Source organism: Euprymna scolopes, chromosome 34 (assembly GCF_053919585.1).
Source record: "Euprymna scolopes isolate OS-2025 chromosome 34, ASM5391958v1, whole genome shotgun sequence".
NCBI classification, from domain to species: Eukaryota; Metazoa; Mollusca; class Cephalopoda; order Sepiida; family Sepiolidae; genus Euprymna; species Euprymna scolopes.
In genome coordinates, this window is record NC_136515.1 from 40,861,090 (window position 1) to 40,883,075 (window position 21,986).

Genomic DNA, 21,986 nt, shown 5'->3' on the forward strand with positions numbered 1-21,986 from the left:
CTATGGTATAGCTGAAAATGCCCTCTCAATTATTAAATCATTTCTCTCGGATAGGTGGCTAAGAGTAGTAGTTGACGGGCAAAAATCAGAAGCTTACAGTATTAATGCTGGAGTTCCATTCTGGGCCCAACTCTCGTCCTGATCTACATTAATGATCTTCCAAATAATATCCTTACGTCATTCGTAGACATGTATGCTGATGACACTACCATTTATGGTAGCACATCTAAGGCCGTAAACGACCAAGCTCTCTCCGATTCTCGCTTCTCTTATCTTGAGCACATGGTACAATGGGGAAAGAAGTGGCTGGTTACTTTTAATGGATCTAAAATCAAGCTTTTATCTTTACACCATCAACGCTCTGATCACCATCCAGCATCAATTGAAATGAATGGCTCTCGTCTTCGGGAGACCTCATATTTTAACAAGCTTCTGGGCTTGACCTTATTCCTGATCTGAAATGGAACACGTACATCAAATCTGTTGCCAAGGCCGCTGGCAAAATGGGTGAATCCATTCTATCGATCCAATAGATATCTCACTGCTGATGCAATTATTTCTCTGTATAAGAGCCAGGTACGTCCAAGGATGGTGTACTGTTCCCACATCTGGGCAGGAGCTGCTAGAAAGGACTTGTAATATTTGCTGTTATCTCGTTTTAATAAGACACAACACAAATACTAATTTGAAGGATTATTTTATTTTCTGTTAACACTGCGAACATGATAAGATGATATGAGTATAGCAGTCATCAAAACACATGTGTACTGGACGTCGACTCAGTGAACTCTGTCTCGTTCTCGTTTAAAAAGGCTCTACTTGGATAGTAGCAGCAGACTGGTAGGGGAGGAGTCAGTAAGCAGGGTGACTAGGTGTAAGGAAGGGTTAAGGAGTGAGAATTGCCTTTTACACTGTAGGGAAGAGGAAGGTTTAATATAGTGCTGAAGAGGATGATGGAAGTGGTTTTGGTTTTCTGACCTAAATCTTTGGTCAGTACAGAGAGGTACCCTGCCAGTAGACGGAGTGCTCATATATGTATGTATATATATATATATATATATATATATATATATATTTATTTTTTTATTTATCTTTTTTACTAATAAATGTATTCATTGTCCTTTTTCCATGTAACTCTCCTACTTGAAGTTCTTGTTTTTATCTTATGTTCCTGCACTTTTTCAGGGAGTAAAATGTCGGTTTTTTTTTTTTAATTTTTATTGGTAGTTGTATTTTGCGTACATTTCTGCTTGTTTTCAATGTAATGTTTCAAACGGTCTATTGAAACTTGTGTATGCGTGTTTGGGTTCATTTCTATTAGGAAATATTTCGGTGATCGTTCGAGTACAATGTATGGACCTGAATAGATTGCTTCTAATGGTTTTCGAACGCGGTCTATCCTAATCCAAACTTTATCACAGGTTTGAAGTCTATTTGATACGTATGCTTTCTTTGTTGATTTTTCTCTGTTTGAAAAGTCTCTCAGATAAATTTTGCCATAGTTTTGTGTAGTTCTCTTGTAAAATTTTGTGTAATTGTTTCTGTATTTTCTGTACCAATCATTAGTTGTGGTAATAACATTTGTGTACCTGTGACCGCATAAAATGGGGAAAATTCGAGCATTTGGGCATACTTCGAATTCTCCAGAGGACTATTGGTAGAGCTGAAATCCAAGATTCTTTTTGGGCCATTATAGCTGCTTTAATAGTTCTGTAGGCTCTTTCTATAAGCCCGTTGCAGTGTGGATGATGAGATGTTGTTCGTAGCCTATAGAATCTAATAATTTTTGACAATTCAAGGAATATTTCGCTTTCAAATTGTGTGCCTCTGTCAGCTATGACATGTAGTGGAACACCAAAGCGAGTAATCCACGTGTTAACAAAAGCTTCTGCTACAATTTGTGCTGTAATATCTACTATGGGTTGTGCTTCTATCCATCGACTGGTTCGATCTATACATGTTAAAACATACCGACATGGATTTGTATAAGGATTGTTGGCACATTTTGCTGGGGGTAATAGTCCAATTATATCAATGTGTACGGTATGGAATCTTGATGATGGTATTTCCAACCTTAGTACCGGTGATTTTGTATGTCTGTATATGTTTGCTTGATGAGAAGATGTGCATAATGCACATACTTCTTTGATGGTTTCATTCATATGTGGCCAGTAAAATCTAACCTTAATCATTTTGATAGATGATTTTATTCCAGGATGTGATACTGAATGTAAGCTGTCGAAGATAGATTTTCGTAGTGTACATGGTACAAAAGGTTTTGGTTATGACGTTGATCATTCACATAACACAAATTGATCTTTTCCAGATAATGCGAATTTCTTTAAGTCTGGATAGGATTGTATTTCAATGTCTGTTTTCTGTGCATCTGCAAGTGCTGGGAGGTCGTACATATCTATTTGTACAGCAAATGTTGGGCGAGATAAACAATCTGCAACTATATTTTGGTCACCCTTCACATGGGCAATATCTGAGATTAATTCTGTGATAATGGCTAGTTGTCTTTGTTGCCTATCTGATTTTTCAGGTTTTAGATTGTGAAATGCACCGCATATTCGGTTATGGTCTGTCAGAAGCAATACTTCGCGACTTTCAATTATGTAGCGAAAGTGTAATACAGCCAAATATGCTGCTAAAAGTTCACGGTCGATAGTGGAATATCTCGTCTGTGTTGCTTTGAGTTTTTTCGAGAAAAACCCTATTAGTACTGGGGTTCCATCGATGACTTGATGTAAAGCAGCACCTACTGCATATTTGCTGCAGTCCGTGACCAGTTGATATTGTGTACAAGTTGGTTGAGGGCGGGGTAATTCTGTTACATTACCCAGTATTTTTGTCATAGTAGAGAAGGCTTCTTTTTCCGAGGTATTTAAGGTGATTAAACCTTTCGGTGTTAGTCTCATTCTCTCAGATAAGGGTATGACTAATTTCGCAAATCCCGGTATTAATTTTCTATAAAATCCTACCATACCAAGAAATCTGCCTAGGCTTTTTGCATCTTTAGGGCACGGAAAAGATTCTATTTCTTTAACTTTATTTGCAGTTGGTGTGATTCCTTTTGAGTTGATTCTAAATCCTAGGAAGTCAAGAGATGTCACATATAAGATGGATTTGGAAAGTTATATATTTAGGCTGTTGTTTTCTAAGATTTGAAAAAGTGTGTCGATATCTTGTTTGTGGGATTGTTCGTTGTCACTGAAGATCAATATATCGTCTATATAGATGAAAACACGGTCGATATCTCGGAAAATTTTGTCCATATGTCTTTGAAACGAAGCCGCTGAGTTTTTTTTAGTCCAAACGACATGTATTCGTATTGATAGAGTTCCATAGGCGAGATTACGGCAGTTTTTGGAATATCATCGAGGTGCATCTTAATCTGATGATATGCCGAAATTAAGTCAATTTTCGAAAATCTCTGTTTATCAACGAGTTTAGCCGTAAAAAAGTTTATATTGAGGATGGAGTATCTGTCACTTTTATTGATGCTGTATAAGGCGCAGTAGTTTCCACAGCAGCGGTAACCTCCACTTTGTTTGGGTACCAGATGAAGTGGGCTTGACCACTCAGTCTGAAGGGGTTATTGCACCTTCCTTTATTAAACGTTTAATTTCCTCTTTCGTTGCCGCCAGTCTTTCAGCAGATAGTTGTCTGGATTTAGCGAACACTGGGGAGTTGTGTGACCTTACACGTGACCTTACACGACCTTAAACCTCTGATCGCGGCCCAGTTATGATCTGCAACCTGGTCGGTACAGTTATGATCTTAACCCTGGGTCGATGCCCAATTATGACTATCCTAGTCACCGGGTAATTAATTATGTCGACTGGGCAACTAGGTCTGCCAACCGTTGGTACGTCGTGTAACCCAGTGAGTCCTTGTCAAGGCGTTGGAGGATTTTTCTCGGTTGTACGGCCTCAATGCCTGTCCTTCTTGATCGTCTAGTTGGTCGTCCTGTTGACTGGGTGTTTGTTGGGTCACAAGTGGCAAGTAAAAGAAATGAAGTTACATGGAACAACAGCACATCAGCAAACAAACTCCGGAGGTTGGTTGATATATAATGTATTTAGGAAATTCATAAATGATTATCTACAGACGTATGTACAATTGAAGATTAAATGGAAGCAAGCAATTAGATTTGTGAATGAGCTTCTTGTTGTTGAAATACTCGGTCGGAGTCGCGGACCGTTGTAATTATCGTTAAGGTGTTCTGGCTGGTCTCTTCCTAGGTCTTCTGAATTCTATTAAGTTGCAAATTGAGCTCTCTGGCGACCAGCGAGGGGGAGAGAGAAGTTGGGTGGCTGGATTCCTCTGCCAAGACCTTTGTCTCTGTCTCTCCAAAGATCTCTCTCTGTCTTCTCTCTTCTTCTATCTCCTTCTATCTGATTAAATCGAGTTTTACAGATCTTATATAGTAAAACCCTTGAATAATGACGACGCCTACGTTCGTCTTCGACCAATCAAATTGATTGATAACAATCCACCTGATTCCTTCTCATTGGTCAATTTGGCCTGTGGCAGGTATTATTTTTCCGCCCCCAATTTCCAAAATCAAATTGACTCCTCCCCAACTTGCCTGACCCCGCCTTCTCGATAATGTTTTTTTTCCATATTATCAACTGATAATCAGAGGAAATATTATTTTTAGCTTGTAATAGATCACCAGATTTCATCTATTTAAAAATATCCGTTTGATCTCCTTTCCTCTTTGAATTATTTGTTTTGTAAAAACATCCGTGTGATTTAAAAAAAAAAAATCTTTACATGTCAGAATTCCCCTTAGCGCCCAAAACAATTTGCCAAAAGACATTTTTAGATAAGTCATAATTGGAAATAAACACTGGCTTGCTTTTGAAGTCCTTTGTGCATCGGCAGATTGAGTATTTCCTCAAAATATTCTATTTACGCCCAAAACATATTATCATTCTGAAGTTTCTCAGATAATACATATTGAAAAACAATTCATGTCGAACCTTGGGCTGACGTCATTTATTCTTTTATCAGGCCCGATCTGTTTCGTGTGTGTGTGTGTGTGTTTCTCAGATCAAAAACGATCCGACATTTCACCTGTCAAACATCACATTTCAAGCCGACCGACATTTCAAATCTCTGTTTCGGAATATTTTGTGTTGGCTCGTTTAGTTCAAATGCGAGCGTATTTTGGTTAAAAAATGTTTTAAGTAATCTTTCGCTTTGAAGTTTAGCATGCGATTTCTATTTTTATCCCCCGACCGTATGGTATTTCAACAACAAGATTTTGACACATACAAATATTAACTAAAAAAAAAAAAATTTTCTGTAACCGGCGTTCGCCCGGGATTGAATATTACATTTAACACAAAAAACGTCACATCGACCCTACTGATCTAATGTGGCCCCTCTTTGGTGTTACAATCGCCCCCCATGGGGCGGCGCACTCAACAGGAGGACGACGCCCCATGTCCTTAACACCCAAAGAGATTCTCCCAACTAATAATACAATTATTGCCTACTCTGAAAGCGAGAATTAATTGCAGAATTACATGCAAAACAAACAACAAAAAATTCATTTCATGCAGAAGTGGAAAGTTCATAGTTTCGGATAAATGGCTACTGCCTTAACTCAGAGTGTTGAATAACACAGTTCGTGGTGGTGGTTTCATAAGCACAAAGTTCGTTTGTAAAAAAAAAAAATAGTAAAAAAAAAAAAATGTTTTTTTTTTCCGTTTTGGGGTATTAAGCATACAAGTAAGTCCTACATTTGAACTCACTAAATAGTGTTAAAAATATTCAGTAGGTTCAACTTCTTGACGTAAGAGTGGAGTTGGGGCAGGTTCCTCGTCGCTCGTCTGTAGCTTAGCCAGGTTAATGCGGACCCTTTGTGATTCCTGACCAGGGCTGGTATTTCAACAACAAGATTTTGACACATAAAAATATTAACTAAAAAAAAAATTTTTTTTCTGTAACCGGCGTTCGCCCGGCATTTAACACAAAAAACGTCACATCGACCCTACTGATCTGATGTGGCCCCTCTTTGGTGTTACAGTGGCTGCCTGTGTCGATTCTGTGATAAACACACCAGTACTCACTGTTTTTGTTGGTGTGGTGGAGTGATAATTTCTGGGTGTTTATCCAGGCATTTTCTAATGAATAAGGGGACGGACATGGCTCGCGCTTCTAGTTTTCCGAGTCACTTGGTGTTGGTGTGAGTGGGCGTGAGCTTGGTAGTATTTTTATGTTTCGCTTCCTTGACCATTTGATCCAGGGTTTGTAGATTCTGGCTTGCTCCGCGAAGTAAATATGTGCTCTGCATATCTTTGTTTTTGTTCAGGGAAAAATGGTTTAACACCTATTGGTATCCGAACGTTGCACTTGTTTTTGTCAGTATGCTGAGCGGTAAACTCTGTTGCATCTATATTATTCAACAAGGGCATTAGTTCGTCGGCTAGTTTTTCTTAGTTGAGATGCGTTTAGCTATTACTGTGAGGCAATGACCGGGGAAATTTAAATAAGACACAACACAAATACTAATTTGAAGGATTATTTTATGTTCTGTTAACACTGCGGACATGGTAAGATGACATGAGTATAACAGTCGTCAAAACACATGTGTACTGGACGTCGACTCAGTGAACTCTGCCTCGTTCTCGTTGAAAAAGGGACCAGCGTGCTCTACTTGGATAGTAGCAGCAGACTGGTAGGGGAGGAGTCAGTAAGCAAAAGTAAGAAATAGGAGGGTTTAATATAGCACTGAAGAGGATGATAGAAGTGGTTTTGGTTTTGTGACCTACATCTTTGGTCAGTACAGACTTGTCCTGCCTTGATAGAGTTCAAAATAGATTTCGTGGCCTCGAGAGAGATGTACTGTTCTCTTCCCTTCAACCTCTTTCTCACAGAAGAGATATTGCGAGTTTGTCTCTACTTTATCCTTATTTTCACGCCAGTTGCTCGACTGAGCTTCAATCTATGCCCCCCTCACCAAACTTTCTCGTTTAGCTGAGAACTATCAATAATTTCTCCCACTCTTTATCTGTGCCTAAACCTAAACGCAGATTCCATGAACAAAGCTTTTTTCTTACAAGTGCACGCCTCTGAAACTATCTTCCGTTTTCATGCTTTCCAGCTGGCTACAATCTGATTGTCTTCAAATCCAACGCAAAGAAGTTTTTGATGAGACGTTCCACTTAAGTTACCAATTTACCGAATTTCCATTAGTAACGATTACTATATTGTCCAATTGAGTACTGCACACTCTTTATCCTTATCCTCGAGCAGTCTCTGGGCCTTGATTAGTGGTACGGCCTACATATATATATATATATATATATATATATATATATATATATATATATCCTCACTCAAAACTTCACACTAGGGCCATTCAGTTTGTAAAGGAACTGTCTGTTCACGTTGTAACTCAGAATTCTAAAACCGAACTCTACTTTATTATAACCTTACGTAGACATTTCTCATTCTAATCTATTTCTTACACAATCGTATTAAAATATTGCTATAACAATTTCACCGATCATCGGAATTTTAACTTACTAGTCTCGAAAGTTTTTCAGCCAACATATAAGATGGTGATCGTGTACATGTCTTTTGCAGCTATGTCGTTGGTATTTAATTGTGCCAATTTGAGACAAATTCGATGTCCGCTGATTTGAACCCAAACAATTGGGATTATTCCAACGCCTCAAATATTTCAGTCGCGAATCTCGCGTTTTAACATCGATTAAAAAATCCATCTTCCATGTTGTTTTTAGCCGTTTTCCGAGCCAGCCGCCCGTTTAATCTCGGGAAAACTGTACAAGCAAACATTATTGTTCCCGGCTGATTCTTCCCAACGTCGGACACGAATCGACCCAGTTCAATTCTAAAAACACGCTGCAGCTCAAACGGAACCCAATGGCGTTTTATGTCGATCCACCCTTTACCACCAGCCGTTAATTTTATCTTTGTGGACGAAAATCTGTACCAATTTAAGACACGTTCGTTCAAAGCCCACTCCCAGATGTTCTGGCTAATGCAACTAACCTCAGTCATATCTCTTTTTCCTTTATGCTTTCCAAACAATCTAAAAAGATAAATCGTCTGTAGTCTCGGCAGTATGATCCGAAACACTCGGGATTGTTTGTTAATTCAATCTGAAATAACATTTGACGTAGGTTGGGATTTTTGCGAATGTTTGTCCAGGGAATTCGGACAGGATTAGTGACGGTAAAGGGAAATATCAACAGATCCGGTCGAGAGGACAACACGAGAAATCATCGCACATCCAAAGGAATTCATACAAGAATTTAATGAGAGATGGGATATAGCGTTAATCTTCTTTTTTTCGCTATTTTTCGTATTCTAGCCGTTTATATCACTTCTCTCCTTATATACAAACACTCATACACACACACATGTGTGTGTGTTTGCTTATTATACGTTCCATTTAGCGTGATGCAATATTAATCCTTAGGTTACCAGTACTGTACGATTTTTTATAAATTAATCAATATATTTACACTATATAATCTAAGAATATTTTGACAGTAAGACACTCAACAGAAAAGTAAACGGCCGGAATTTATATGCCGTTAGGGTTTCAAATCGAGTTAAATACAGATGATACTTCTACCAAAACTAAAAAAAGACGTAAAACATAAAAGAACGCCCATGAAAAAGTACATATATATATATATATATATATATATATATATAAAAGCGAAAATGTATGTATGTATGTATGTATATATGTAGGTATGTTTGTGTGTCTGCTAAAAACTTTCGCCAGACTGAACAAAAATTGACAAACTTGGTCTCATATTAATGCCCCATCCTTCGCCCGACAAATATCGAAAAACTGGCCAAAAACGTTAATTTTTTCACCCTGAAATCAACACTACAGGCGGGGGTCAGCAAAAACTGTCCTCTCATGACGATATCGGTTCTACGCATGCGTCAGACGACGTAATAACCTGATTTAGTTTAAATATTTGAAGAACTGACACAATTTCATTGCATCGTGTTAGCTCAGTTGGTTTCGAATCGCGTGTTTTCGAATCGTTGGTTTTGAATCGTGTTAGCTCAGTTGGGTCGAATCGTGGTATGAGATGTATTTTTTTTTATCGAGTTTTTAAATGTTAATATTGAAGCAGGGTTATTTAAGCCATTTTTCACGTAACGTTCGTTTTCTGTTTTTTTTTACTTCGCTTATTCTTAGGTTTTCATTAACACCCCCCAACCCCGACCGACCACACACACCCAAAATCACGCGGGTACCCACCGATTTTTAAAATTTTAATATTGAAACAGGCTTATTTAAGCCATTTTCACGTGTTTTTTTTTGTTTTGTTTTTATTTTTTTAACGTTCGTTTTTCTGTTTTCTTTTTTGTTTTTATTTTTCAGATTTTACATTTAACATCGTTCGTTTGCCTTACGTTAGTTTTTTTGTGTTTTTTTACTTCGCTTATCTTATGTTTTGATTACCCCCCCCACCGCCCGGGTACCCTCCGCATTATTTCCAGATAAGTTTTAACGTTCGTTTTCCTGTTTTCTTTTTTACTTTACGTATTCTAAGGTTTTCATTAACACCCGCACCCCCGCCCGACCACACACACCTCCAAATACTCGGGCAGCGCCGGGTACACCTCCCCGCTATATATATATAAAAGCGAAAATGTGTGTATGTATGTATGTTAGTATGTTTTTATGTGTGTTTGTATGTCTCGCAAAAACTTTTCACGAGATTGGTATCATTTTAAAGCTCGATCCTTCGCCCGACAACGAAAAATTCGTCAAAAACATTAATTCCTTCACCCTAAAATTATCAGTTATCTACAGGGAGGGGTCAGCATAAACCATCCTCCCATGACAAGTTCGTTTCTACGCATGCTCAATGACGTCGGAACATGATTTAGTTTGAATATTAAAAAAAAAAACTAGCTCAGTTCATTGAGCACGACCTCATTATCTAACGGTTTTGGGTTTTAATCGTGGTGTGAGATGTCTTTTTTTCGATTTTTAAAGATTTATTATTGAAACAGGGTTATTTAAGCCATTTTTCACGTTCTATGTATTTTTGTTTTTATTTTTCAGCTTTTTAAAGTAGTTTTAACGTTCGTTTTTCTGCTTCTTTCCATCACATTCCCGTCTTACTTTTTTTGTTTTTGTTTTTCCGATTTTGACATTTAACATCGTTCGTTTGCCTTACATTAGTTATTTTTGTGTTTTTTTCAATTTTTTAAAGTTTTAACATTTAACAATATTTACTAATTTACTATTTAATATTTAAAAATATTTACTTCGCTTATTCTTATGTTTTTATTAACACCCCCCCATACCTGCTAAAGCACACACATCTCTAAACACCACAGCAACGCCGGGTACCCCCCGCTAGTATATATATATAAAAGGCAAATGCGCGCGCATTTTTTGTATACGTCGAAAAGGCTTTTTTTCGCCGACGATCCGGTTGGGGGGTCTACTATCGCCTAGAACTGTTTATATACCCCCTAGATAATAATATCTAGGATTTGCGAACGTGGGTCGCCTCGAGATTTATTTACATTGACTTTTATAAGATTCGTGCTATATCGCTCTCTCCCCTGTTTGTTCTTCTTTTTAGTATAAACAGAGTGAAATTAAATTCAACCGGTTCGTGTTCTAGCCTTTTGCTGAAACGTCCAAAAAGCAATCAGCTTTTGATCAATGTGGAATTTCTCCTCATATCAGACAATTGCTATTCGAATTGGACAATGGGGAGCTGCTTCCCCCCTTTCCCATCAGCATCTGGAGGAAGCGAAAACTAAAAATACCGACAGGTCATCGTAACGATACAATTGCTATTCGATTTGAACAATGGGAAGCTACTTTCCCCCCTTCCCATCATCATCTGGCGGAAGCGAAAACTAAAAATACTGACATGTGATCATAACGATCCCGCGATGACACATTTAGCGTCTTCCTGTCAATCAATCCTCTTTCACTAGTTTTATAAACCTCTACTTAACACATTATTGTTGACTCGCACTCGTGGTCGAGACGGTTAAGTAGCGAGCTATTGTTTCCACCTTCCCGGCAAGGCTACCGGGTTCAATCCCGACCAAATCTTTTTTTTCTTTTACACCTTTAAACACCCGGGCAACGTGTTTATGGTACTTCGCTTATTCTTTAGTTTAACCCCCCCCCATACACATAGCGTTGTCATCTTAAGATTGCAGGTTCGATCCAACAGGTTTATTTATTCCATTTTTTCCGTTTTGGTTTTATAACATTTTTTCCGTTTTGGTTTTATAACTTTTAAACAGGGTTATTACTTACCCCCCTACACACACCTACAAACGCCATGGGAACGCCGAGCACCCCCCGCTAGTATGTATATAAAAGAGAATGTAAGTGTGAGACACTTTTCAGCCTATATACACAAAGAATGTTTAACCTACAAACTCGAAATTTGGTATATAGGGTAATCAAACATGTGAAAAACTCTTTACTTTGTTTTCTATCCAGAAAGAAAAAACAAGCCGCTAAGGGATCAAATCGGAAAAAAAATGGTACGTGGGGATAATCGTATTTTTATCTGTTTTCAAATGTTTCACGCATGCGCATAAGCGAATGTTTCACATAACAAGGTCCTTATGTTAAGAATAAGTATATTTGAAAATGCTTTTTAAAGATCATGCATTGCTAGCCTAATAGTTATCGTACTTTATTCGTTGGTTTTGGTTTCGATTTCAGCTCAAGTATATTTTTTACTGGCGTGAACTATTTAGAAAAGAACATAATACTCGGATGTACATGACTTTGTTTCTGTATGAATTAAACTATAATAGTTATGCGTTTTTTATGACCGGGAAACGGGCAGCCTTCTACTATATATCTATATCAATATATCTCTAAAAGTAAAAGTGTGTGTCTGTCTGTGTACATTTCCCGACACAATAACTCTGCCAATTTTCAGTCTACAGACTCGAAATTTGTTATACAGGGTATGGAGATTTAGGAAAATATTTTTAATCCATTTTCGTCTAGAAATTTGACTGTTAAGGGGTCAAAGTGCAACGATTTGACCATTAAGAACTCTACCAAACTCCTCCGATAATTTTGGGTATGAACACTTGAAATTTTTGATAAAGGTTCCTTGGACATGGATCTAACTTATTAACTTGATTTGAGCCTAAACAATGAATATTAAGTGTCATAATAGGGGCAAAAATAAAAAATATGACCTCTGCAGTCACTTACTCAGACAATTTCTGGTCTAAACATTTGAAATTTTACATAAAGGGTATTCAGAGATAGGCCAAGCTTTTTAATCGGTTTGGGTCGAAAATTTGAGCTACCAATATATACAGGTATGTATATTTGCATGTCTGCCTAAAACTTTCGACAGAGGCGAGGGATTTTCACAAGATCAGTATCGTTTTTAAACTCGACTTTTCAAACGACAAATAGCGAAAAATTGGTTAAAAAGATTAATTTTTTCACCCTCAACTGGGCAATTTTCTACAGAGAGGGGTCGCTTTTTTTCACCGATATTATCTAAAGGCATTCCCTCTTTTCGATTGTCTAGCCTTAATTTAAACCTACATCACTTCCGGTTTTGCAGTGGTCGTAACAGCAAAGAGGGTACGGGTGCGGGCCTGCCTTTCTACTACCGCTTTTTAAATAAATATTTTTGCTTAACACACACCTCCAAACACCTGGGCAACGCCGAGCCCCATTCTACTATATATATATATATATATATATATATATATATATATATATATATATATATATATATATATCCATTTTCATGTCTTTGTTTTTTGGGATAACAATGACGTCACGGATGACGTAATATCATTGTGCATATATAAATACATGAGGTGCTATAACCTCATACATAATGTTATAGAGATGACATCATATACGACGTTTGTAATGGGAGGACAAAAATGAAAGATTCTCTGGGTAACACCGGGTAGCCTGTGTGTATATCTCTCTTTCTTTCCTTTTATCTTCTCTATATATCTCTTTCTCTCTCTCTTTACATATATATATATATATATATATATATATATATATATATATAGATAGATAGATAGATAGATAGATATATAGAGCGGGAGAGAGAGAGAGAGAGAGAGAGAGAGAGAGAGAGAGAGAGAGAGAGAGAGAGTGCGTGTGTCTCGATAAAGTGGTCGCTCTAAAGCAAACAAAACCATACCTTAATTTTCAAACTTTTATTGAAAAAATCTGTTCAGGTAACTTGATTATGAAACATCTCCTCAATGTAGCTGCTTTCAGCCGCAATCATCGCCTCGATAGTTATCCAAAACTGAGAGCATGCCTTTTCTATTAGCGCCGCCGGCGAATACTCAGCGGATGGTGGCGATCCAGCTGGGTTTAGTGCTGTGGGAAATCATATGGGTGATGTTCTCGATGTATGACCAAAGGAAGCAGTCCAGTGAATGCATGTCGGGGGCAGAGGGGAATAGTGAGAGAAAGGTACAAAGTCGTAGCATTCCTTCTGAAGTCAAACCTGGGTCTCTTTGGACTTGTGGACTTGCACTGAGTTCTGTTGCCCACCCAAGGTCCTTCAGCGGCTACCTGATTGCGACTTCGAATATGTAAGGTGACATGATATTGCCCTCACTTGAAACTACATCAAAGACCATAAGCCTGGCCAAACACTTTGTTTGCATCACCATGGTTACGTCCCTGTTATTCCTGGCAATCAAGCGATGCATTTAAGAGGACTAGCAATTGTCCTCTTGTCATAATTAGAGAACATGAATTGTACAGCAGTGCCTATCCAATCTCGCTCATTGGACATTGTGTCACTTTCAGACCACGATGGAGGACTCCAATCGCTCTTGTTATTTGTACACAACTGGCCAACTACTACATAGTCTGCAACAAACAAAAACACAAAAATAAACATCTCAACAAAAATAACCTTCTTAGTGACACTCAATATGGTTTCCGTTCTGATAGATCTACAGCAGATGTCCTTACAGTTATATCGCATAGGATTAGCAAATCTCTCGACGGTGGCAATCTTTCTAGGGCAATTGCTCTTGACATATCTAAAGCCTTTGATAGGGTATGGCATAAAGGTTTACTTCATAAGATCGCTAGCTATGGTATAGCTTGAAAAGTCTTCTCAATTATTAAATCATTTCTTTCTGATAGGTTCATAAGAGTAGTAGTTGAGGGGAAAAAATCAGAAGCTCACAGTATTAATGCCGGTGTCCCTCAGGGATCCATCCTGGGCCCAACTCTTTTCCTGATCTACATTAATGATCTTCCAAATCATATCCTTACATCATTTGTAGACATTTATGCTGACGACACTACCATTTATGGTACCACATCTAAGACAGTAAACGACCAAGTTCTCTCCAATTCTCTCTCCTCTGATCTTGAGCACGTAGTACAATGGGGAAAGGAGTGGCTAGTTACTTTTAATGCATCTAAAACCAAGCTTCTCTCTTTACATCATCAACATTCTAATCCACATTTGTCATCAATTGAAATGAATGGCTCTCGTCTTCAGGAGGCCTCAAGTTTTGACAAGCTTCTGGGCTGGACCATTACTCCTGATCTTAAATGGAACACGTATATCAAATCTGTTGCCAAGGCCGCTGGAAAAATGGTGGGATCTTTCTATCGATCCAGTAGATATCTCACTGCTGATGCTATTCTCTACCTATATAAGAGCCAGGTACGTCCAAGGATGGAATACTGTTGCCACATATGGGCAGGAGCTGCTAGAAAGGACTTGGCCTGCCTTGATAGAGTTCAAAATAGACTTCGTAGCCTCGTAGGAGATGTCCTTTTCTCCTCCTTGCAACCTCTATCTCACAGAAGAGATGTTGCGAGTTTGTCTCTGATGTATCGTTATTTTCATGGAAAGTGTTCAACTGAGCTTCAATCTATGGTCCCCCCTCGCCAAACTTTCACAAGAAACACTCGTCTAGCTGTAAACACTATCAATAATTTCCCCCACTCTTTATCTGTGCCTAAACCTAAACGTAGATTCCATGAACAAAGCTTCTTTCTTAGAACTGCACGCCTGTGGAATTGTCTTCCGTTTTCCTGCTTTCCGGCTGACTACAATATGGTTGTGTTCAAGTCTAAAGTAAATAAGTTCTTGATGAGCCGTTCCATATAAGTTATTAAATTTACCAAATTTTCATTACTAATGATTATTATATTGACCAATTTCTACTGTACACTCTTTAACCCTTATCCTTGAGTGGCCTCTGGGCCTTGATAATGTGGTGATGCCTTTGTAAAAAAAAAAAAAAAAAAAAAAACATCAAATAAAAATGGAATCCTGGACTTTTATAGAGCGACAATTTTATCGTTCCCCACACTCTCTCTCTCTCTCTTTCTCTCTCACTTTCTCTTTATCTCACTCTCTGTATATATATATATATATATATATATATATATATATATATATAAGAAACCTATAAAATACATACACTATTTGTTGTTACTGATTATGAAATGGCTGTAAACAAGAGGAAAAATCATGCCAAACTAAAAATACAAGATATTAGAACGAATTATGAAGCTGGACTGATGATGTCTTATTGGAATTCAGCTGATCCGTAGGGCAAGTGACATAACTTCCTTTAGCTTTTTTATTTAAACTAATTTGGCAATATTATAAGCTATATGTACCACAAAATAATACTTTTTTAGAAACAGTCATATATATAATCCTCATGATCGTAGCATTCTGGTAAAAGACGATGATAGTTTCTGCTTGCATAACGTAATGTTCTCCCTTTAAAATGTATGACCTTCCACGTTTAAACAAATTACAAAATTCAATGGATTAATACATTTTGTCCGATTGCCGTAGTAACTTCGCTAGAGTAGATAAAAAGACCATTCTTCACAGTTGCCTCGTTTTTCTAGCTGCATATATCTGCTTCGTTTTTTTGTTTACAGTTGTGCCTCTTAATACGATGAAAATTTGTTTGGTCAGGACTCTACATTATACGAATTATTTTTAATTTTATTTACATTAGTGGCTTTTATAATGAGATGATATCAATAAGAATAGAGAGTTCACATGAGAAGAAAGAGAGAGAGAGAGCTCATGAGTTGTAGTTGGTCAATAGAGTTTTGGAGGATACTTAAATGTAACTGGGCCATCTTAGGATGTTTGAACTTACTTATCTGGATATGTTCGTAGGGATTCTACGGATTTTTAATGAATTTTTACTGTTTTCATTTATCAGATTATTATTTTGCTATACCTGGAATCATGGATATTGCTTTTAGTACCTTTTTACGCTTGATCAAATATTATACATTCGAACATTTAAAATTTTCAATTTTTATTGAGTCAAGGTTGGTTTTTGGTTGTTTTTGTTTTACGGCATATCGACCCTTTTCAGGTTATTTAATGCCGAATCCAAAGATTTTGTAGAAATTTTTTTTAATAGAATCTATTTGTTGTTTTCAAGTCAGTTTATATTTAACCCATAGTTGGGACCCTAACGGGTACTACCGCTACGGGTCAAAGTGGATCTGGGAGCAATGGCAATCAAAGGGTGGCTCCACACTCCGCAAAGCCCGCAACTTGGGGCCTCACCACTGGATATAGTTTAAGGTAATATCCAGGAACTTGAGTCAAGGAAATGTAAGAAACAAGAGATATATTCTTGAACTAGTCCCTTTTTATAAGTCTGATGAACTAATCGATTAAGATAACATGTAATGGCATCAGTAGATTGAACTATATTAAATACGTAACTATTTGATTGTTGAATAAGAAAATTTCATATGTCGTAAAGGAATAAAGGAAATATACCTACAATTCTCCTACCAACTCAATGATTCTGCTTACGTAAAGACCACCCTAGCTGCTGTTTCCAATATTTCAAGTCATTTTGACATGAGATTAATACAGTAAAAAACATTGACAGACATACTTTTCCAGTTGATGTTCTATTATGAAATATCCCTTCATTTGGAAGTGCTCAAATAAATGCAATTAGAAAATAGAAATAAATCAGACTTGTTAGTGAGCAAGGTTTACTGAATGTCACAGGGAATACACAGTCATAGACTTAAAATAATTCCTAAAATTCGTTGCAAGAAAAACAACAATAGAAAATGGAAATAATTTTGCCTTTTCGAACACGTTTTTTATTTCCTTAAATAAATCGAATATTTAGACGGATTGAAAGCATCATTATTGAAAGTTAATACCATCTGTTGAATATACAAATGTACGCTAATTATTGCACACAAAAAGGCTCATTATGAAGTAACACAATGAACCAAAATTATATTATCTGAAGGGGGAAATTAACAGAAGCACGACCATGTCATATTTCTATATCACTAACATAGAATTAATCATTTGCTATCTGAAATAAAACTCCAAAAACACTAACAAATTGTCGGCCATTTTCTTCTATAAGGATTTCAATATACGATAAAGCGAATTGTTGATTCCGTCACTATATGATATGATAAAATAATAAATATATTCCAAATTTCAACACAACAAATTACTTAAATTACACAGTAGAAATCTTATAGGCAGATTGTATACTTGTCAATATATTCTGTATATTTTGATGTGTTATCCAATTTAAGAACAAAACCAACAAATGTTATATAGACGTCTATATAACGTTATATATATATATATATATATATATATATATATATATATATATATATAAATACACACACACATATATATATATTTATATATATACATACTGAGTGTAAAGACTAATAATTATAAATAATGAATATGTTTCAAAAGGAGGAAGATAACAAAATAAAATTGAGTGTAAGATCGTTTCGGAAACGATATTCATTCTATTAAAGTGACAATAAACATTGACAATAATTGACAAAGATTGTTTTTTGAATATAGTTTTCTCATCAACACAAAGAGGGGGTGTTTAAGAATCCAAAATAAAACTAGCATTTTTGTAGTGAGTAAAGTTGATAGTCTTTATTGAGTTGCATTAGAAAATTTGTTTTAAAGTTCATCAGTACATAAGGGAGGCATGTTGTGTATTTTGTCCAAAAATTGTTGAAAGCAATATATATATACACATATATATATGTATATATATATGTATGTATATACATACATATATGTATGTATATACATACATATATGTATATATATACATACATATATATGCATGTATATGCATATATGTATGTATATATACATATAAGTATGTATATACATACATATATGTATGTATATACATACATATATATATACATACATATATATGTATATATATGTATGTATATACATACATATATGTATGTACATACATATATGTATATATACATACATATATGTATATATATACATAAATATATATGCATATATGTATGTATATACATACATATATGTATGTATATATACATACATATGTAATCCACAGAATATACATTATAATCCACATTTGTCATCAATTGAAATGAATGGCTCTCGTCTTCAGGAGGCCTCAAGTTTTGACAAGCTTCTGGGCTTGACCATTACTCCTGATCTTAAATGGAACACGTATATCAAATCTGTTGCCAAGGCCGCTGGAAAAATGGTGGGATCTTTCTATCGATCCAGTAGATATCTCACTGCTGATGCTATTCTCTACCTATATAAGAGCCAGGTACGTCCAAGGATGGAATACTGTTGCCACATATGGGCAGGAGCTGCTAGAAAGGACTTGGCCTGCCTTGATAGAGTTCAAAATAGACTTCGTAGCCTCGTAGGAGATGTCCTTTTCTCCTCCTTGCAACCTCTATCTCACAGAAGAGATGTTGCGAGTTTGTCTCTGATGTATCGTTATTTTCATGGAAAGTGTTCAACTGAGCTTCAATCTATGGTCCCCCCTCGCCAAACTTTCACAAGAAACACTCTTCTAGCTGTAAACACTATCAATAATTTCCCCCACTCTTTATCTGTGCCTAAACCTAAACGTAGATTCCATGAACAAAGCTTCTTTCTTAGAACTGCACGCCTGTGGAATTGTCTTCCGTTTTCCTGCTTTCCGGCTGACTACAATATGGTTGTGTTCAAGTCTAAAGTAAATAAGTTCTTGATGAGCCGTTCCATATAAGTTATTAAATTTACCAAATTTTCATTACTAATGATTACTATATTGACCAATTTCTACTGTACACTCTTTAACCCTTATCCTTGAGTGGCCTCTGGGCCTTGATAATGTGGTGATGCCTTTGTAAAAAAATTAAAAAGAAAATATATATATATATGCATACATATATATATATATATATATATATATATATATATATATATATATATATTGAGCACTTACAGTTGAATTAAAGTCTCCGCTAATCGAGCCAGAGATGTCTCGTGTTACGGGGTTCGAATCGTTAGGCTGGTGGTAATGGTGACACCCTGCACTGAAGAATCCCGAAAGGATGAAACACTAGGGTCTGTAGGTATTTAATTATTATAGTAAAAAATAATTATGACAGCCCCTTTAAGAAATTCATTTCTTATCGTTGAGCACTTTCAGTTGAATTAAAGTCGGTCAATTTAGCTCTTATGCATAGATCATCGTATAACGATTAGATCACTTTCTGGCTGGCGTAAATGAGCATTTAAAAATTAAAATGTTTACATTCAACGCTATTTCACGCGGTTAATGGTAGCCGAATGGATACGGTCTCCGCAAAGTTAGCCAGAGATGTCTCGTGTTGCGGGGTTCGAATCGTTCGGCTGGTGGTAATCGTGACACCCTGCACTGAAGAATCCCGAAAGGATGAAACACTAGTGTCTGTAGGTATTTAATTATTATAGTAAAAAATAATTATATATATATATATATATATATATATATTAACGAGTTTGTTGTCATCTCCAGTGTTCTTGATTGTTAATGTAATGTTCCTTTTGCGTGTTGGTGTACGTTTTATACACATATAATAAACAGATATAGATAGCGCTAACAATAAGTGAACGAACAGGACTTATAACATATTTGCCCATTTACCAAGACAAAAGAAGAGACAAACACTGTTGGTCATAACACTAGCTGTATTGTTTCAGACGCGCTTCTTAAAATGTACGCCATTTGCTATCCCGACAACATAGGCAACCAAATTGGTTTCTCACATTTACATTTATTTCTGTTGCGACTTTTTGTTTTCAGGTTGTACGCCGTTCCTTTTTGGGGGTTACATATTACTGTCTTTCCAGCTGAATGCTTTCATGGCTGAACAACTCTCTTCCAGTCGGTAACTTGCCTATCCCGGCATCTCATTCGAACTCGTTAGCTCGAAAATTTCTAACTGACCACCTGATTACGTGTATACCCGTCAGCAAAGTAGACCAAATCACGTGTCGTTTACGTAAGCCCAATTCTTGTTTGCTTAACAAACCAAATTCCAATCTACTTTAAAATTGCTAAACATATAGACAACTGGTACAGTTAAAATGCTGACGCAATTTTACAATCCCATGGGCGTAAAAATGAGGAAAATACTCACCAAAGCAGGATGTAATAATAAACAATTCAATGTGCAGATTTTGATGGAGGCAAAATACTAATTCAATTCGTAAATGTTAAGTAATGCCTAGGTGGATGGATTTATAATACCATAACATCTTTTGCGCTACTACCTAAATTGAGCATTAGACATAGTAGAACTGTTGGAAATACTATAGTAACCTTAATTGAGTATTAAAATAATGCACAATTAAAATTACGCACAGTTAAAATAACGAATACTAGTACTTTAATAGTATCGTTTTATCTTAGAGCGACAAATATAAAATCTCTATTAGTAATGGATTATACATTAAACATTTTAGAAAATATATTATATTAGAAGGAAACAATTTGACTTTTGGCGTTTTCTTTCTTTTTTTTTTTTAGTTAACTATTCATCCTTCCCTCTGGTAGATAAGTCCAACGTTTTTCAGTCGACACTAAATCAAACAGAATCTAGACTGCTTTGAGATAGCTCTTTTCTGTTGACTTAGGTATAACTCTGGCCATGTGAAATAATGTAAGATGCATTCACCCAAGCTTTGATTTCTCTAATTGATAAAGGGTTATTTTATTTGGTAATTGCATGGGCTATCCCTTCTAGATAATTTGGACGGCGTCTAGCCAAGTATTTTGTTAATGTAAAAGTGCTTTCTAGGGCGCTGGATCTTCAATCTTTTTTGCGAATATTGTGTAACATCATTCCATCGAGGAAGGGAGATAAATATCACAGGATTCAGCAGTAGGTTAGTCGATCGTTCTATTATATGTTTCCATTCACCCAGGATAGTAATTGTTTTAGTGTCTGTCATGTATCAGTTTAAAACAAATTTTCGCCAATACCTCACATTATTACGATGAGAGTAAGCCCGTCTCTATGGCTGTCAGATTTGAATTCAAAATTGCATTTTAGAGGCACTCACTCAACTTTTTAATGATGCTATATCCGTTTTCCGGTGTTCCATGTTTATATTTTTAATTGTATTTTTTTTTTTACTATGTGGTCACCACTTATCAAGGCCCGGAAGCCACTCAGGGATAATGGTTATTGTAAGTACAGTACGTTAGTGTGGATATTTAGAGTGTCTACTTAAGGGGGCGGTTCATCAGCGATTTGTTTACGTTGGACTTGAAGACATCCAAGTTGTAGTCAGGAGGGAAGCAAGCAGACGGAACAGAGTTCCACAGGCGTGCAGTTCTAAGAAAGAAGCTTTGTTCATAGAATCTACGTATTGATGTAGGCATAGATAAAGAGTGGGGAAGTTTTTGACAGTGGGTTCAGTTAGACGGGTGTTTTTCGTAAAAGATTGGCGAGGGGGGACCAGAGATTGGCGTTCAGACGAGCATCTGCCATGGAAATAACGATAAAACTAAGATAGGCTTGCAACGTCTCTTCTGTGGGAGAGAGAGGTTGCAGGGAAGAGAAAGGGGCATCCCCCACTAAGCCACGAAGTCTATTTTGTACTCTGTCAAGGCAGGATAGGCTG